The following is a 15,210-nucleotide window of genomic DNA, read 5'->3' on the forward strand; positions in this document are numbered from 1 at the left end:
CAAGGGGGAAACCAGATGACGCTGTGGTTGGTCCGCTAGATGGCGCTGCCATAGATCAAACGGATATCAACTGCGTTTTTTTAAAAATAGGAATCCTCATTTTTTATTACATGTTCGTGTAGTACGTAAAGAAATATGAATGTTTTAGTTGGACCACTTTTTTCGCTTTGTGATAGATGGCAAACCTATAAGTACGAGGTATCACGTAACATTCCGCCAGTGCGGACAGTATTTGCTTCGTGATGCATTACCCGTGTTAAAATGAACCGTTTACCAACTGCTGAAAAGGTCGATATCGTGTTGATGTACGGCTATTGTGATCAAAATCCCCAACGGGCGTGTGATAAGTATCCTGTTCGGTATCCTGGACGATATAATCCGACCCGTTCGCCGGATAGTTACGTTATTTAAGGAAACAGGAAGTGTTCAGCCACGGGTGAAACATCAACCACGATCTGCAACAAATGATGATGCCCAAGGACGTATTGTAGCTGCTGTCGTGGCTAATCCGCACATCAGTAGCAGATAAACTGCGCGAGAATTGGGAATGCCAAAAACGTCGGTGTTGAGAATGCTACATCAACATCGATTGCAGCCGTACCATATTTCTATGCAGCAGGAATTGCATGGCGACGACTTTGAACGTCGTGTACAGTTCTGCCACTGGGCACAAGAGAAATTACGGGACGATGACAGATTTTTTTACACGCGTTCTATTTAGCGACGAAGTGTCATTCACCAACAGCGGTAACGTAAACTGGCATAATATGCACTATTGGGCAACGGAAAATCCACGATGGCTGCGACAAGTGGAAAACCGGCGACCGTGGCGGGTTAATGTATGGTGCGGCATTATGGGAGGAAGGATAATTGGCGCCCATTTTATCGATGGCAATCTAAATGGTGCAATGTATGCTGAGTTCCTACGTAATGTTCTACCGATGTTACTACAATGCGTTTCACTGCATGACAGAATGGCGATATCTTGCAATATGATGGATGTTCGGCACATAGCTCGCGTGCGGTTGAAGCGGTATTGCATACCATATTTCATGACAAGTGGATTGGTTGTCGAAGCAGCATACCGTGGCTCGCACCTTCACCGAATCTGACGTCCCCGGATTTCTTTCTGTGGGGAAAGTTGAACGATATTTGCTATCGTGATCCACCGACAACGCCTGACAATATGCGTCAGCGCATTGTCAGTGGATGTGCGAACATTACGGAAGGCGAACTACTCGCTGTTGAGAGGAATGTCGTTACACGTATTGCCAAATGCATTGAGTTTGACGGACATCATTTTGAGCATTTATTGCATTAATGTGGTATTGACAGGTAATCACGCTGTAACAGCATGCGTTCTCAGAAACGATAAGTTCACAAAGGTACATGTATGACATTGGAACAACCGAAATAAAATGTTCAAACGTACCTAAGTTCTGTATTTTAATTTTAAAAAACGTACCTGTTGCCAACTGTTCGTCTAAAATTGTGAGCCATATGTTTGTGACTACTACAGCGCCATCTATCACAAAGCGAAAAAAGTGGTCCAACTAAAACAGTTATATTTCTTTACGTACTACACGACTATGTAATAAAAAATGGAGGTTCCTATTTAAAGAAACGCAGATGATATCCGTGTGACCTACGGCAGAGCCATCTAGCGGGCCAACCATAGCGCCATCTGGTCTCCGCCTCCAACCTAGACGAGTATCGTTCTTTGTAGTTTTTTCGTTTGATGCTTATTTCGTGAGATATTTGGCCCGGTCACTATCAATGGACCACCCTGCCTATAGGCGTTGCCGACCGCAGCGGTCTATTCTGCCTCTTTACGTATCTCTGTATTTTAGTACGCATGCCTACACCAGTTTCTTTTGCGCTTCAGTGTATTATAGTGCACACAAAACTCATTGGGTTTCTCAATTTGTGCCGATTCGTGGATACAACTGTAGGATATAGGAGTGCAAACATTGGACCTCCCTCTTGGCTTCATTTCCGCGGTGCCAACTGAACCTTACGATTCTCGCTTTCGACAGCAATCTATCTGCCTCTCTTTTTGTACCCGACAGTCTTATGAAAACTGCTCGCTGGCACGAGACCAAGCGAAAAGGTACAGGTAGAGACAGAAAGAAAAAGAACTTCCGACACTCTAATGCTCATTTGTTCTCACGCAGTGCTCTTTCGCCTGCAGGCAAATTTATCTTGTCAAGGGGGGTGGGAGAGGGCAAGACGCAAGACATTTCCCTACCTTCGCTGAACTTTCGCGAGCCGCCGACGTTCTGGCCGAACGCCAGGCGCAACTGCTGCTCCGAACTTCACTCCAGTTCACCGCCCTTCCTGATCATGACAAAGTTTTGCCGGCGGTATATTAAGAAACGTTTTGTGGAGGACAATGCAGACCGACTGAGGCGGGACGTACAGGGAGATAATTATTGAACTACAAGAAATAAAACAGTCATAACTTCTGAACGGTTTGCGTCAGAACGTTCAAACTGCAAGGTTGCCACATGGGGCATGATGGGAATTAGCATGGTTTCGTTTAGCCCTCTTTCATTTTGATGGTTCTGTCAATAAGTAAAATTGGTGCACTAGGGGGACTGAGAATCCGCATTTCGCGATCGAGTGGTCTCTTCACCCTCAACGGGTTTGGTGCGCAGTGTCCAGTTACGGAAGGCCGGCCTATGTGGCCGAGCGGTTGTAGGCGCTTCAGTCTGGAACCGCGCGATCGCTACGGTCGCAGGTTCGAATCCTGCCTCGGGCATGGATGTGTGTGATGTCCTTAGGTTAGTTGGGTTTTAGTAGTTCTAAGTTCTTGGGGACTGATGACGTCAGATGTTAAGTTCCATAGTGCTCAGAGCCATTTCAATTTACATCCTTGTTGACTGTGTGTCAATACATACACAGTGTCTTCTGTTCGAGGTAATTCATAATCTTCCAACACAATACATGTTCGAAAATCATGGTGCGTATCGACGTTAGTGATACAGGCCTGTAATTTAGTGAGTTACTCCTATTGCCTTCCCTGAATGTTGGTGTGACCTGTGCAAGTTTACAGTCTTGGGTACGAATCTTTCGTGGAGTGAGTGGTTGTGTATACAATGAAATGGTAGAGCACTTACACGCGAAAGGCAAAAGTCCCGAGTTCGAGTCTCGGTCACACAGTTTTAAACTGCTAGGAAGTTTCATATCAGTGGTTGTGTATGAGTCTTACGGAGCTATTGCATCAGCATACTCTGAAAGCAACCTAACTGGTGTACAATGTGGAGCGGAAGACTTGATTTTATTAAGTGATTTACACTACTGGCCATTAAAATTGCTACACCACGAAGATGACGTGCTACAGACGCGAAATTTAACCGACAGGAAGAAGATGCTGTGATATGCAAATGATTAGCTTTTCAGAGGATTCACACAAGGCTGCCGACCGTGGCGACACCTACAACGTGCTGACATGAGGAAAGTTTCCAACCGATTTCTCCTACACAAACAGCAGTTGACCGGCGTTGCTTTGTGAAACGTTGCTGTGATACCTGGTGTAAGGAGGAGAAATGCGTACCATCACGTTTCCGACTTTGATATAGGTCGGATTGTAGCCTATCGCGATTGTGGTTTATAGTATCGCAACATTGCTGCTCGCGTTGGTCGAGGTCCAACGACTGTTAGCAGAATATTTAATCGGTGGATTCAGGAGGGTAATACGGAACGCCGTGCTGGATCCCAACGGCCTCGCATCACTAGCAGTTGAGATGACAGGCATCTTATCCGCATGGCTGTAACGGGTCCCTGAGTCAACAGATGGGGACGTTTGCAAGACAACAACCATCTGCACGAACAGTTCGACGACGTTTGCAGCAGCATGGACTATCGCCTCGGAGACTACGGCTGCGGTTACCCTTGACGCTGCATCACAGACAGGAGCGCCTGCGATGGTGTACTCAACAACGAACCTGGGTGTACGAATGGTAAAACGTCATTTTTTCGGATGAATCCAGGTTCTGTTTACAGCATCGAGATGGTTATATCCGTGTTTGGCGACATCGGGGTGAACGCACATTGGAAGCGTCTATTCGTCATCGCCATACTGGCGTATCACCCGGCGTGATGGTATGGGGTACCATTGGTTACACCTCTCGGTCACCTCTTGTTCGCATTGACGGCACTTTGAACGATGGATGTTACATTCCAGTTGCGTTACGACCCGTGGCTCTACTCCTTCATTCGATCCCTGCGAAACCCTACATTTCAGCAGGATAATGCAGGACCGCATGTTGCAGGTCCTGTAGGGGGCTTTCTGGATACAGAAAATGTTCGACTGCTGCCCTGGCCAGCACATTCTCCAGATCTCTCACCAACGGAAAACGTCTGGTCAATGGTGGCCGAGCAACTGGCTCATCACAATACGCCAGTCACTGCTCTTGAACTGTGGTATCATGTTGAAGCTGCATGGGCAGCTGTACCTGTACACGCCATCCAAGCTCTGTGTGACTCAATGCCCAGGCGTATCAAGGCCGTTATTACGGCCAGACGTGGATGTTCTGGGTACTGATTTCTCAGGATCTATCCACCCAAATTGCGTGAAAATGTAATCACATGTCAGGTCTAGTATAATATATTTGTCCAATGAATACCCGTTTATCATCTGCATTTCTTCTTGGTGTAGCAATTTTAATGGCCAGTATTGTAAGTTGCTTCACTGCTGCTAGGCTGTCTGCTATTAAGTTACTTATGTTGGCAGCTGTTTTTTATTCGTATTCAGGAATATTTGCTCCGTCTTGTTTAGTGAAGGAATTTCGAAAGGCTGTGTTTAATTACTCTGCTTTGGCAGCACTGTCACTGATAGTATTTCTATTGCTGTCGCGCAGAGAAGGCATCGACTGTGTCTTGCCGCTAGAATACTTCACATACGACCAAACTGTGGATTTTCTGCCAGGTTTCGAGACAAAATTTCGTTATGAAAACCGTTATAAATACCTCGCTTGTCTGCTATGTTGTGGGCACTTGCGCACATACGTGGCAGGAGGGCTCACGAATTAGCTGATGCAGCTTGTCCGGGCTAGAGAGCCTGTATAGGGAGAGAGTGGCCAACCGGACCATACGGCGGCCATTTTTCTGCCAAACTGTTGGAGGGACTTTTGAATAGCCAGTAGTGGAGTAGAGGAGTACACACTCACCGAATCAAAAGCACAACACAATATCGCGAAATCATTAGTTAAATGCCTTTCTTTACAGCTATAATATACTCATAGTAGCCTACTACGTACAGCACAGGAAAATTTGATACAGTGGCTGCATTTATCTCCTTTAAAGTTCGTTTACTAGACATATTGCAATGAAAGAAACGTAAATAAAAAAAATATGGTGTATAGCATTTGTTTTGTATCGGAAGTGCATAACGCTAAATATTTAACGTACCTGTACTACGCCAGATGAATGAAAGTCGTAAGCAGTTGTGACATGCAAAAAGTGTGAGACGTATTAGTACTTCTTGTCACATCTTCTAACTCTTTGCATCTCACAAGTAAACGACTTTTTTTCTTATATACAAGGTGTTACAAAAAGGTACGGCGAAACTTTCAGGAAACATTCCTCACACACAAAGAAAGAAAATATATTATGTGGACGTGCGTCCGGAAACGCTTACTTTCCACGTTAGAGCTCATTTTATTACTTTTCTTCAAATCACATTAATCATGGAATAACGTACCAGCGTGACTTCAAACACTTTGTTACAGGAAATGTTCAAAATGTCCTCCGTTACCCAGGATACATGCATGCACCCTCCGTCGCATGGAGTCCCTAATGCGCTGATGCAGCCCTGGAGAATGGCGTATTGTATCACAGCCGTCCACAATACGAGCACGAAGAGTCTCTACATTTGGTACCGGGGTTGCGGAGACAAGAGCTTTCAAGTGCCCCCATAAATGAAAGTCAACAGGGTTGACGTCAGGAGAGCGTGGAGGCCACGGAATTGGTCCGCCTCTGCTAATCCATCGGTCACCGAATCTGTTGTTGAGAAGCGTACGAACACTTCGACTGAAATGTGCAGGAGCTCCATCGTGCATGAACCACATGTTGTGTCGTACTTGTAAAGGCACACGTTCTAGCAGCACAGGTAGAGTATCCCGTATGAAATCATGATAACGTGCACCATTGAGCGTAGGTGGACGAAACTAAAATGAGCTCTAACATGGAAATTAAGCGTTTCCGGACACATGTCCACATAACATCTTTTCTTTATTTGTGTGTGAGGATGGTTTCCTGAAAGTTTGGCCGTACCTTTTTGTAACACCCTGTATACTGAATACCTCTCGTAGATAACAAAATAAAAGGAATACAAAAATCAGGTAATGTTAATCAGGTAATGTTAAATGTAGGCTACTGTAATAATGACCAAATATAACAAGAAAACTACCGTATCCCTTCTACCGCACAGTAAGTAGGCCTATTAAAAACTGTCTTCAAGAGTACCTACAGTTATTTACTACGAATAATGTTTCAGCAACCACGATAAATGCGAAAAACGTGCTTACAACTTGCCTGCGTCAACAGTCAGGCAATAATACTGAAACCAAAATAATGCCTCTTACTTCGCATAGATGAGAGTACTTGGTTGGTTTCCACAAGGCTCCTGTTTGATTTATGTCAGCCCTGTTGACTGCGACTGCCCACAGATTTCGTCTCTCTTCATTGCGTGGAAATGCTAACATGCGCCGGCCGCGGTGGTCTAGCGGTTCTGGCGCTGCAGTCCGGAACCGCGGGACTGCTACGGTCGCAGGTTCGAATCCTGCCTCGGGCATGGGTGTGTGTGATGTCCTTAGGTTAGTTAGGTTTAAGTAGTTCTAAGTTCTAGGGGACTTATGACCTAAGATGTTGAGTCCCATAGTGCTCAGAGCCATTTGAACCATTTTTTTGCTAACATGCGAAATCCACCTTCGCCTCTATTGGAACAACCAAATGCAGCACAACCTGGCATCGTTTACGAACGTCTGCTGAACGAATTACATATGTCGAAAACAATACTGTACAATTACTAACGTGTTTACTTCAAACATGTAGGCCTACTGACTTCATCACAAAACGCTTCATTACTTCAACTCGTATTTAAGATCGCAAACGCTAATTACGTACTAAAAACGATATACAACTAAATCGAATATGCATGCACAACGCATAACAAGTCTCTCGATAATTCAAAAACCTTTTAATCGTTTCCAAAAGTCCTCTGAACTTCAATTCAACTCAAAAGCACGGCGAACATAGGAAATGCGAGAGACGTTTGGCAGAAAAATGGCGCCAAAGCTGATCAACCAATCACGCGCAACTTCGCCTATGGCCACTCTCACTGTATACAGGCTCTCTAGTCCGGGCAGGTTTTGGTGCGGTGGTACCTTGGCGTGAAACAGCAGCTCGCAGTTGCTCAGGGAGAGGCAGACGTCAGCTGATCCCGGCGCCTGTTAAACCGGTCGTCCTTGACACGTTGCCTGCCTGGCAGTGGGAATTCGCTGCGCCGGCTCCTGACGTCACGCGCTCTTCACCGCCGGCCGTGACGTCACCGACAGTACTGGACGCGCTGACCTGTACCTCGCTCCTAGGGTGAACAGCTCTCCCGTATTTCCCGGGATCTCCCGTATTTAGAGGCATTTTTTCATAACCTCCTGGCTCCAGTATTTTCAGGCTCAGTGGCCGTTTATCTCCCGTTTTTAACCTTATTTTTCTTATCACGTACCGGTATGTTTAAATACTTTTCAGTCATTTAAATTTTAGACGCACTGCCAGGATTCGTTCGTTGACAGTAGAGACAACTGATTCTATATCGACCTTCAACCACAGATGTCGACATTATGTATATCGAATATCTTTTGAATGATCGAGCGACGCTTGGAAGTTAGATGTGACTTTGAAACTTGCTGGCAGATTAAAACTGTGTGCCCGACCGAGACTCGAACTCGGGACCTTTGCGTGTTCGCAGGAGACCTTCTGTAAAGTTTGGAAGGTAAGAGACGAGGTACTGGCAGAAGTAAAGCTGTGAGTACCGGGCGTGAGTCGTGCTTCGGTAGCTCAGTTGGTAGAGCACTTGCCCGCGAAAGGCAAAGGTCCCGAGTTCGAGTCTCGGTCGGGCACACAGTTTTAATCTGCATCAGCGCACACTCCGCTGCAGAGTGCAAATCTCATTCTGTAGATGTGACTTCGTTTCTCTGCCAGTGCTTACTGTGAATCTACATCTACATACATACTCTGCAATCATCCACGATACGGTGCATGGCGGAGGGTACCTCGTACCACAACTAGCATCTTCTCTCCCTGTTCCACTCCCAAACAGAACGAGGGAAAAATGACTGCCTATATGCCTCTGTACAAGCCCTAATCTCTCTTATCTTATCTTTGTGGTCTTTCCGCGAAATATAAGTTGAAGGCAGTAAAATTGTACTGCAGTCAGCCTCAAATGCTGGTTCTCTAAACTTCCTCAGTAGCGATGCACGAAAAGAACGCCTCCTTTCCTCTAGAGACTCCCACCCGGGTTCCTGACGCATTTCCGTAACACTCGTGTGATGATCAAACCTACCAGTAACAAATCCAGCAGCCCGCTTCTGAATTGCTTCTATGTCCTCCCTCAATCCGACCTGATAGGGATCCCAAACGCTCGAGCAGTACTCAAGAATAGGTCGGTTTACTGTTTTATAAGCAGTCCCCTTTACAAATGAACCACATCTTCCCAAAATTCTACCAATGAACCGAAGACGACTATCCGCCTTCCCCACAACTGCCATTACATGCTTGTCCCGCTTCATATCGCTCTGTAATGTTACGCCCAAATATTTAATCGACGTGACTGTGTCAAGCGCTACACTACTGATGGAGTATTCAAACATTACGGAATTCTTTTTCCTATTCATCCGCATTAATTTACATTTATCTATATTTAGAGTTAACTGCCATTCTTTACACCAATCACAAATTCTGTCCAAGTCAATCGTCGTTAACTTGTTCAAGATTTTATCTCATGAAGCTGTAAACTTACTAATTAGTGAAATTAGAGAAAGGAAGATAGGTTTTTGGTAGTGGTACTCATCAATTATTAGCCTCTGTTCCGGATTTAAATTTGAAATCTAGTAGTGAGAACAACTTCATTGAATTATATGATTGTTTATATTCTTACTTAGGTAGTAAATTTGACAATAGTTTAAAGAGTGTAATCCCACTATGTCTAAAAAGGGAATTGACATTGAATGATACGCATGAAGTTGTAGAATATCTTAAGCTGGATTGTATTAATGAAGATGAATTATATTGTGCAGTTTTGTAGTTATAATGATGCAATTTAATGTGGTGTCTCTTTAGATGGTAATGTTAGCCAGAAATGGGTACAGGTTTTTACATCTTTGAAATCAAATAATGTTAATTTTGAAAACTCGGGTAAGCTGGTTTGTTTTGTTATGATTATACCAGGTTCAAAAATGGTTCAAATGGCTCTGAGCACTATGGGACTTAACATCTGAGGTCGTCAGTGCCCTAGAACTTAGAACTACTTAAACCTAACTATCCAAAGGACATCACACACATCCATGCCCGAGACAGGATTCGAACCTGCGACCGTAGCGGTCACGCGGTTCCAGACTGAAGCGCCTTTAACCGCACGGCCACACCGGCCGGCGATTATACCAGGAAGTAATGCTCACACTGAGGTAGTATTTTCTCTTGTGAATAATAAGTGGACTGATGTAAGGATCAGAAGTAGCACAAACTTAATCAAATCTGAACTACAAATTGGCATGAATTTTCCTTATTCGGGTAGTGAATTCTTTGAATTTGCTAAAAATGATGTAAAACTACTGACTGAGGCAAAATCTGTTGCAAAATATGTATAAGTATTTGTGATGTGTAAATAAATAGTCTACTTTTACAAATACTGCTTTGATTTTTGGCAAAATTTTGCCGTGCTATTAATTTCCCGTATTTTTTGTCTAGGACATAAGAATCTCCTTTATTTTCGTTTATAAAAGTTGTTCATCCTACTCGCTCCTATACCGCGGACTACAAGCACCATCCTCTCGGATTCACTCTCACGTCACATTACTCCCTTGGCCGGCCGGTGGCCGAGCGGTTCTAGGCGCTACAGTCTGGAAGCGCGCGACCGCTACGGTCGCAGGTTCGAATCCTGCCTCGGGAATGGATGTGTGGGATCTCCTTAGGTTAGTTGGGTTTAAGTAGTTCTAAGTTCTAGGGGACTGATGACCTCAGATGTTATGTCCCATAGTGCTCAGAGCCATTTGAACCATTACTCCCTTTCTGAGACTGCTGTCGATCAACAAACTCGACACAATCTCACACCAAGTTGCCAGTCTTTTGCGAAGGACAGGAGTTCGGGTAAGTTTCCGCACAGACATCACTGTACAACGCAACATTACCTACAGAGTCACAACCGCCAGCCTACGCCTAGAAAAATCAGCAAAGTACAGGACTGTCTCCGACAATTGCCCCAGCTTTTATCTCAGACCAGCAGGAGCGTCCGTATAAGATATCCTCAACAATCTTTAGACCGAAAAATTTAAGGGGGGTAGGGCGTCAAACGGGCCGACTTGGAACAGGAGAGGCACCACAGAACATTTTAATTTCCACTGTCTATACTTTTACAAATAAATTCATAAAACTTTGTCAACATGACCAGGACGGAGTCAGGATTCACACTCATAGCAGTGGAGGTTCAAAAACATTAGTGGAGGATTTTTAAATGCTAGTAAGAGGAGGAGAGGAGAGTAGCATACAATTCAGTGAAATGAAGTTTCTGAGAAGTATGCTAGGGAAGACGAGGAGAGACAGAGTGAAAAATGAAGATATTTGGAGGGAAATTTGAGTGGAGAAGGTGACTGAGAAAATTGAAAATAATAGATTAAAATGGTTTGGGCATGTGAAGAGGTTGGGAGAGGGAAAAATACCAAGAAGAATGATGGAGTTCAAGATCGAGGGCAAGAGACCAAGAGAAAGACCGAGAACAAGATGAAGTGATACAATAAAGATGAGTTTAAGGAGGAGAAACCTGCTATGGAACCAAATTGTGGAAGAAGAATGGTGGAAAGATCGAATAAAGTGGCGAAGTACCATTGATACCCCTACCCGACCAGGTGTTGAATAGAGGGTAAACGAAGATGATGATGATGAATGTGTTGCAAAATATGGTATGAAATACACTACTGGCCATTAAAATTGCTACACCGCGAATATGATGTGCCACAGACGCGAAATTTAACCGACAGGAAGAAGATGCTGAGATATGCAAATGATTAGCTTTCCAGAGCATGCACACAAGGTTGGCGACGGTGGCGACACCTACAACGTCCTGACATGAGGAAAGTTTCCAACCCATTTCTCATACACAAACAGCAGTTGACCTGCGTTGCCTGGTGAAACGTTGTTGTGATGCCTCGTGTAAGGAGGAGAAATGCGTACCATCATGTTTCCGACTTTGATAAAGGTCGGATTGTAGCTTATCTCGATTGCGGTTTATCGTATCGCGACATTGCTGCTCGCGTTGGTCGAGATCCGATGACTGTTAGCAGAATATGGAATCGGTGGGTTCAGGAGGGTAATACGGAACGCCGTGCTGGATCCGAACGGCCTCGTATCACTAGTAGTCGAGATGACAGGCGTCTTATCCGCATGGATGTAACGGATCGTGCAGCCACGTACCGATCCCTGAGTCAAAAGATGGGGACGTTTGCAAGACAACAACCATCTGCACGAACAGTTCGACGACGTTTGCAGCAGCATGGACTATCAGCTCGGAGACCATGGCTGCGGTTACCCACGACGCTGTACCACAGACAGGAGCGCCTGCGATGGTGTACTCCACGGCGAACCTGGCTGCACGAATGGCAAAACGTCATTTTTTCGGATGAATCCACGTTCTGTTTACAGCATCATGATGGTCGCATCCGTGTTTGGCGACATCGCGGTGAACGCACATTGGAAGCGTGTATTAGTCATCGCCATACTGGCGTATCACCCGGCGTGATGGTATGGGGAGTCATTGGTTACACGTCTCGGTCACCTCTTGTTCGCATTGAAGGCACTTTGAACAGTGGACGATACATTTCAGATGTGTTACGACTCGCGGCTCTACCCTTCATTCGATTCCTGCGAAACCCTAGATTTCAGCAGGATAATGCACGACCGCATGTCGCAGGTCCTGTACGGGCCTTTCTGGATACAGAAAATGTTCGAGTGCTGCCCTGGCCAGCACATTCTCCAGATCTCTCACCAATTGAAAACGTCTGGTCCATGGTGTCCGAGCAACTGGCTCGTCACAATACGCCAGTCACTACTCTTGATGAACTGTGGTATCGTGTTGAATCTGCATGGGCAGCTGTACCTGTAGACGACATCCAAGCTCTGTTTGGCTCACGCCCAGGCGTATCAAGGCCGTTATTACGGCCAGAGGTGGTTGTTCTGGGTACCGATTTCTCAGGATCTATGCACCTAAATTGCGTGAAAATGTAATCACGTGTCAGTTCTAGTATAATATATTTGTCCAATGAATACCTGTTTATCATCTGCATGTCCTCTTGGTGTTGCAATTTTAATGGCCAGTAGTGTAATGAGATAGGGACTGAACAATGCTTTTGTTGTGTTAAACTCCGATACTCATCCCAAAATTGACATAAACATTTTCGCCACGTTTTATTACAGAGGCCCATGCACAGGTCCTCATCTACCTATCCAATGTCGACCATACGTCCGAGTTAGAAGCCGCCGTTCTCCTAAATGAAAATGTGCTTGAGCACCGTCATGCATGTTTAAAACGTTCAGGTGTTGGTTCAGTGGGGCATCACCGTGTACATCTGGAAGTACATTCCACAGAAACCTCAACTACTTCTGTCCGGTTAGTCTCTGTGGTGGGAAGTGTGGTGCAATAGTGCGGTCTCCGAGCAGTCCTGCCCAGACGATCAACGAATGGTGGTTCGATGAACTCTCTGCCAGGTACTTAAATGTGATTTGCAGAGTATCCATCTAGATGTCGAATGACGCTGCAGATGTCGTGATACGTGTGTTGCATTAGGATTGACATCAGTCCAGATGTTACAGTTATGGTAGTTAAAAATACCGTCACTGGTAAATCCAGCCTCATCCGTGAACAGAAAACTGTTTGCAAACGGGAGATTCAGGGTACACTGTTGTTGCACCCATTGGCAGAAATTCTCTCTAGAAGGGAAGTCTGCATTGTTGACGTCTTGCACTCGCTGGAGATGATGGTTCAAATGGCTCTAATCACTATGGGACTCAGCATCTGAGGTCATCAGTCCCCTAGAGTTAGAACTGTATTGTATGTTAACCGGGGACCTAGAAACACAGCCGCAGTGGTCCACAACCCCACGACGACTACCGCAGTCCACTTCACCCCTCGGCCGCCCCACACCGAACCCAGGGTTATTGTGTGGCTCAGGCCCCGGTGGACCCCACAGGGATTGTCTCACACCAGACGAGTGTAACCCCTATGTTTGCGTGGTAGAGTAATGGTGGTGTACGCGTACGTGGAAAACTTGTTTGCGCAGCAGTCGCCGACATAGTGTAGCTGAGGCGGAATAAGGGGAACCAGCCTGCATTCGCCGAGGCAGATGGAAAACCGCCTAAAAACCATCCACAGACTGGCCGGCTCACCGGACCTCGGCACAAATCCGCCGGGCGGCTTCGTGCCGGGGATCAGGCGCTCCTTCAGGCCCGGAAAGCCATGCGTTAGACCGCACGGCCAACCGGGCTGGCAGAGTTAGAGCTACTTAAACCTAACTAACCTAAGCACAATACACACATCCATGCCCGAGGCAGGATCCGAACCTGCGACCGTAGCGGTCGCGCGGTTCCAGACTGTAGCGCCTAGAACCGCTCGGCCACTGCGGCCGGCGCTGAAGATGGTATGGATAGAGAACTTGCCGATGTAAAATCCGCTGCACACTGCTGTGACTCAGTACACACTCTCGGTTAAGAATAGTCCTTGTTGAAGTACTCGGACGTTTAATGTAGAATGCGTAACACCCTTTCCTCAAGATCAGGTATTACAGACCTGGGTCGACCTTCTTTTTATATCCCGCCTGGAAGGCGGCGCGTGGGTCTGCTCCTATAATTTATATGGTATGCCGAATGTAGGAAGCTAAGAGGAGCAGGTGAGGTAAACCTCTCGGTAGTGTAAGTAAAGTTTTTTTTTTCTTTATTGTTATTTAACACCTTACATAAGGTGGGCTGGCAGCAGCACATTACGCTGCTCTTCAGCCACAAGTTTTACAAAAGAAAAACAATGGAGACACAGAATATACAGAACAAAGTGAGGGCAAAAAACAGTAGACACAGTAACGAATAACACAAAGCCGTTCACGCGCGAAGACAACTAAAAAAACTGTTGGCACTGCACACGGACACTGATGATGGAGACTACACGTGAACGATGGAGTGTGGGCGGCGAAAAACACTGAGGTACAAACACGGCGGCACACACACTAAAACGATGGCGATGATCACCGGCGCGCGAATGTCCACTTAACGTGTGCGATCCCGGGGACCTGCCAAGAGGGGAAGAAGGTGGTGAGGGAGGGAGAGGGGAGAGCAGAGATGCCAATGGAAGGGGAGATGGGGGGAGAAAGGAAGGTACGGGGGGTAGGGGTAGGCCGGGGGAGGAGGGGGGAGGAAGGGAGGAGGGAGGGAAGGGAGAGAGGTTGCCCTGAGGAAAAAACACAGGAAGGGGGAGGGAGGATCAAAGGAGGGGTAGATGGAGAGGAGGAGGGCATCATCAGGGAGGGGGGAGCTGGTGGAAGCCACCTTTGGAGAGGGTATGGAGAGTGGAGAGATGGAGAGCAGGGGCGACGTGGAAATACAGGTGCGGCAGTGGGCGGGGGTGGGAGAGGATGGAGGGACAAGTGGATCCGTATCCGTTTGAGGAAGAGGTGGGGGAACGGAATAAGGTCATACAGGATCCACGTGGGGGAGGGGAGACGGATGCGATAGGCGAGGCGGACAGCATGGTGTCCCAGGATTTGAAGGGATTTGTAACAGGTAGGGGGAGTGGAGATCCAGGCAGGGTGGGCGTAGCATAGGATAGGGCGTGTAAGTAAAGTAAAATAACACAATAATGAACGTGAATACATAACTTTGTACTGAGGAGCAAGTAGGTGCGGCGTCGTAGCTGGTACACAGTATCAGTTACAAACTAAGCTAACAGAAGTTACA

Source organism: Schistocerca piceifrons, chromosome 10 (assembly GCF_021461385.2).
Source record: "Schistocerca piceifrons isolate TAMUIC-IGC-003096 chromosome 10, iqSchPice1.1, whole genome shotgun sequence".
Lineage (NCBI taxonomy): Eukaryota > Metazoa > Arthropoda > Insecta > Orthoptera > Acrididae > Schistocerca > Schistocerca piceifrons.